Source organism: Coloeus monedula (assembly GCF_965178545.1).
Source record: "Coloeus monedula genome assembly, chromosome: 13".
Classification (NCBI taxonomy): Eukaryota; Metazoa; Chordata; class Aves; order Passeriformes; family Corvidae; genus Coloeus; species Coloeus monedula.
The window spans coordinates 8350723-8356683 of record NC_138793.1 but is presented as its reverse complement, the minus strand read 5'-3'; positions in this window follow the sequence as shown (position 1 = coordinate 8356683).

The following is a 5961-nucleotide window of genomic DNA, read 5'->3' as shown; positions in this document are numbered from 1 at the left end:
GCCCGGCCCCGCAACAACGCCCCGCGCTACTCGCCCGCCGCGCCGCCCGCAGCAAGCGCGCCTCGCATTGGCTACCGGCAGGGAAGGGGCGCGGCCGGCCGGCTCAGGGCGGCGTGTTGACCTTTATTTATTGAACAGCAGCTTCGCGGGTTTTTTTCTTTTTTTTGCGCGTCCTAAGACTCTCGCATGACTTGAGGGAGCTGTTCAATATAAGCGTCTCGGCAGAAAATAAAAGCTAGAAAAGATACAATATTATTCCTTCCAGACAGCCCAGGGTCAACTTCTAGGCTTGTTCACTTGGAGGCTTTTCTACACCCCTCCCACTTGCAGTCACCAGACAGCGCTCCGGCACAGCCAGGCTGCTCACCCGGCTGCTTGTGAGAGCATTTCAGGGCACAGATTTAAAGGCTGCTTTTGAAAACAGGTCCACTAAGACTGACCTATGATCTCCCCAGTAGGGCCAGGCAAGCTACAAGCACAAGCAGTAGGCTGAATATCCTACACAAGCAATTTCAGTTCATCGGGGTTTCTATTCAGGAGGATGGCACTGGGCCATGAAGACCATCTGCCTCTGGGTGTGCGGTCTGTATCTGTGTTAGGAGAAGGGGTGCCAGGTGTTTCCACACATCACCCCTTACCCTTCGTCCCTTGGGTTTATTGCCGCAGGAGCGGTGTGGCACCAGAGGGATGGCCTTTGGATAGGGACAGCAACAGTGATGGTGTCCCTGCTGTGCTGCCAGTGGTAGCGCTGCTCGTCCCGGCTGTGCTCCAGTGGTAGCAATCGTGTACTGGATGGCAGCTGCTGAAATAGTGGCCATCCAAAACTGGTGCTGAAAGGTCGGGTTTCTTTGCCCGTTTTAAGTGTCCCATTGAACATACAGGGATCAGCCATCATAACCCCACAGCCCTGCCTGCTGCTGGCCCAGCTGGGCTGCAGAGGTAACTGAACTGGTCTGTTTTCTAAATGAAAGCTTTCTGAGTTACCGAGTGACACGATTAGTGAGCTCTCCAGGGACCCGGGCTCTCTGCACTGCCATCTGTTTTCAGCTAACTGGTACTGGAGCCTGGATTGCATTTTGTAGTCCAGTAAGAATTTTGTGTTGCTTAAAGCAGAGGAGCTGCAGTGCTCTCAGGAGTTGGAATGTGGTGTAATTTCTCTCCTTCTGTTTCTTAAAAGGAACCTAGAGAAATCATGAAAATATGATTTATAGTAATTTTGCTGTCATTGGTTTAAGCATAATTACAAAAAATTGTGTTTTCTAGAAATTCATACATTACTTTTGCTTTGGTGATGGCTCATTGAATGTAAGTGATGGCCTATTATTTTCTTAATAGTGTTCGAGTCCAGCTCATAGTTTTGCCTAGTTAGTTTACACCAGTTTTGCCAGTGTAAAAACTAGAAGAAACACTAATGTTTCTTGTTGGTGGTTGGAATTATGTCTGCTATGTGGAAAGGCTGAACACCTCAGTGGTGTTTTTTCTGGCTGTTGACAAAGACTATAACAGATGCTAGCACTGGAGTGTTTCACTGAACCAAAAGACCAGAGTGTGCGAAGTAGATGTTTTCTTCGTTACTAAAACTGTACTCTTGCAGTTTGTAGAACCTTAAATTAATCAGACCCCAAGAAACTGGATGCTGCTCTGAAATGTGCAGTTCTCTGCATAGCCCTTGTAGATTTCCAGTATCCTGAAAGGATCAGAAAGTTGTAATTTGTATTAGGCTATTTATACTTCTGTGAGCTTGCTGATGTACAGATCTCCTCTGGTCTTTTATGTTGCTCCAGCTATTAGGTTTATATCTGAACAGATACAGATCTCGTAAAGCTCTTTTTTATTCAAACTTTGATGATTTGTGACACTTAGAGGCTGAACCTACATTAGGAAAAAAAATTGCAAGAGCTATAACCCTTGAGATACTTAAGTAAATTATAATTCTTTTATTGTTTCTAATGTAAAGCTTCTTGGACAGTTAAAAATGTTTTGGGTTGTTTTTTTCCCCCAAATAGATTTTACTGCCTTCTGTACAATTCTGTTGACTGGCCAAGATAAATGAGGCAAGACAATGTAACTGTCATCACACTACAACTATAACTTGAATAAACTGTTTCTTAGGGTTAGTGCATCGGTTAATAATCCTTGATACCTTTTTCTGCCAACGCCTGTGAAGCCTTAAAATTAACAGCTTAAGGAAAAGGGCTCAGTGTACATTTGGATTGCTTCACAATGCTGAGGTGATTGGAAGAACCATGCTTTGCCAGTTTAGAGTGCTACCTCAAGTATCTCTTCTCGAAGGTGCAAGGGATGCATTTTCCTGGGTTTAGCATTTTTAGTATCTATTTCTGGTTCTCACAGCTGTACTTGGAACATAATGTGAGAGCATCTGTTGGCAGCATCTGCTATCAGAGATAATTAGGATGGGTCACTTGTTTCTTAGTTTGATTGCTTTTCCAGCCTTCTGCATTTTTTAGTCTACGTATCCTTTCTCCTACTCATTTTCCTCTGAACAATCCCTCCCTCTTGAGGCAACATGTTATTTCAGAGATACTGTGGTGATGTTTAAGGCTGTTGCATATTCAGGATTTTTGAATTTACTAATCCTGTATTTTTATAAATCTGTTTACTGTAGTAACTGCCTTCCAAGTTTGAAGAGTATAATCCTAACTTGCATTTAATGATACAAGGATAGTGTTTAAATGCTTAAATCTTATCAAGAGACTGTCCTTTTTTTCTTTATTCTATCTCATTTTCTCTGAAAAGTCTTTTACTTATCTACAGTAGTGCTGGGGTTTTTCTGCCAGAGGATCCATATTCAGGACTTCTTGGTTTAGACAACAACAACAAAAAAATCTGATCAGAAAACTCCATTACTTTTTTTTTTTTTTTTTTTTTTTTTTTTTTTTTTTTTTTGTAGCAGGCCTATAGAAAATATTTTAAAGTTTATCCTGGAAGATGCATATTCTGTAGAAAAGAGAATGCCTTTTGTAAGACATCTGAACGAAGTCCAGAGGATCATCTCTACACAATATAAGTACAGTGTAGAAATACAGATTTTGTTTGTGTGGCTTGATGTAATAGAAGATTCATTTTCACTTCTTAGAATTGTAGTATGAAACTTGTTCTGCCACACTGAATATAAGTTATGGTTTATATAAGAGAGAGGCTATAACTGTTTGAATTTTGGTAGTCTGAAAAGCTAATTTGTGTTCCTTTGCTCTTTTTCTGCAACTGGAGTGAGGTTTTTATATACTTCTAGGTACTTACAGCAGGGGTGGTAAAACTTCACAGTCATAACACTTCAGAAGACAGACTTCTTTCATTCAGGATAACTTAATTCCTTATTTAGCGTATTGTTTTTCTTTACACATTTGTCACACGAGAGGCACATCAGTTTCTGAGCGAGAAATCGAATCGCTGCCAGCAAACCAATAAGAATCTGCATTTCTGATGTTTCAGTAATTTTCTATTTGTGAATCAGACCATGATACTTCTTATGAACTTGTACTGCTGAACTGGCTGTGCATTTCTGTTACTTACTTACTGTGCTGAATTGGCTTTTACTCAGAAATTAGGCCCTGCCACTCCGAGCCCCTCTGATAACTGAGGACCAACTGGAATGCAAGGGGATTTATTTTCTGCCAAATTTACTTACACTTAGCACAAGAAACTCCCTCATCAACTTCTTGTTCACTTTTTTGTCACTTTTTAAAATTAGGATATGGATTCTGGCTCAGTCTTGAACCATATGTATTCAGCTTTTCCATTTTCTAGTCCTTCCCATTTAAATCCCCAGTAGTCTTCTCAGCCTCTTATTCCCTATGTTCTCCTACACATTGTATTTGGTTTTCTAAAAGCTGTCAGGGAACAGATGTATTAATCTGATTTTCCTTTGTTTTCAGACTGCTTTAGTCCTTCAAATGTCACTTCTGGTATGAAAATAGAGTGACAACATTGTCTTCTTTTACTGACTTTCAGGTTGAAAGTGAAATGTTTAGAACAAGGACATTTTTCTTTGAAATCTTAGATTTATGCCAAAGACATTGCACCATAACAATACAGGCTCTTAGGAAAACCAAACTGTTTGTTACTAACAATGTAGAGAAGCCAAGACTAGAAGCTGGATTAGTTTCATTTCTTTTGGAGGTAGCCGTGTCATGTCTGTGCTGTGGGCAGACAGACCTTGAGAGGTGATGGGGCCACTGTTCCTGTGTGCCTGATCATTCCCTGTGGGTATGTCCCCATCTCCCTCCCTGCCTGGCAGCTGCCACCTCTGAGTGGGGCAGCCCTTAGGTGTTCTCAGCAGCTGTGATGGGTGCAGAGCACAGTGGGACAGGTTGTGGTGCTGGAACAGCTGCATTCCTCTGGCAGCTTCCTGAGAGCTGGCATCTAATCATTTGTTTGAACTGCTCTGCTCACAGCCTGCCTTGTGCCAGACACAGGAGTAGGAGGTTTGTTGGCTTTTGAAATGATGAGCCATGTACACTGCAGGCTTGCCAGGATATGCTGTATTTCTTGTTGTATTTCTTGTTGTTTCCAACCATGGTTTTGGGCATTTGTTTGTTCAGCCTGAGATCCTATTCACAGCAGCTGCTGTGAGGGTTGTTTGCATTCAGTTGTCTGCTTGTCCTGTAGGGTTAAAGTTTGATACTACTTTTGCAGAGCAGTCATCCCTTCCAGGCTAGTAAGTGCTTCTTATTAAAAACCAGCAAAATAACCACAAGCACACAAATCTGGTTACAGCTTTTATCTCACATAGCTCCATCCCATACCTGCTTCTAGAAGGGCATATTCTGAAATAACATGGCAATCCCTCTGTTAAGTAAACTTCCCTTGCTTTTCTCTCTGTAGTATTGCAGCTATACCAGAGAAGTGGGAGATAATTTCCCGTGAGGTTTTTGGTTAATCATCTTCTGAGGAAAAAACACTGTTTCTAGATAAATACAGAACCCAAATGGATTCTTTATATTTAATTATTTGTACTCAGGTTATCAGCACCTTTAAAAAACAAAATCCATTGTTAGTGCCCTTATAACTGGCAATCCTGAACCCACTTTCCTGTTGCTTCAATAAACTGTACTATTTATGAATCTGTAATCATGGAAGTTCTTACTGAACTCAGCCAGACCCATAGCACTGAATTGGTTCTAAGCAGAAATCAAGCCCGGTCACACCCAGCCCCTCTGATCTCTGAGGTCCAGCTGGAATGCAAAGGGGGTTATATTTTCCCTTAAATTTCTATTTCCTTAATGCAAAAGTTACTTCTAGATGCTGATGCTTAATGAAGGCACTTGCTGCTGTACACTTTTCAGTACCTCTTTACTTAAGGGAAAAATGGATGTAGCAAAAGCTTTAGAAGCATCTTGTGTAAGCAGAAAGTTTGGCTTAAAATGTCCCACTGTGGCTGCAAATTTTTGCTGTGACTGTTGTGATGTCACTGTACTTCTTTAGATTTTATTTAAGCAATGTCAGGAGGAGCTGACTGAGCTGCTCTAAGTGTGTTATAAGGCATTCAGTAATTTACGCAAACCCAAAGAAGGAAATCTGACCTTTTCACATCTCCCTAGAGTTTGTTAATGAAGAGTGGTGAAGGAAAAATAGTACATTGCTTCTAGTTGATATGACACTCTTTACAAAACAAATGTAGAGTGAAAATCTATTAAATATGCTTATTTTATCAGTCTGGATTTGTCTACCTTTTAAAAGTCTTTTCTGGTAACATATACCCAAACTCATATTTCTTACCTTTTCTAGTAGAAATCCTTACAAAATTCACTGTACCTTTAAATCAAGGTAAGAGAAGCTTAAGCAAATAATCATATTTAATAGTCTTTAGTAATAATAGTAGCTTAGCCAAATAGTGATGTAGACTCATTATGCAAATATTGCCTGAATAGAACTGTATAAATATGCTTGTCCTTTTGGCCTTTGGTATGCTGTGTGTATATTTTGCAGGTCCCCAAAAAA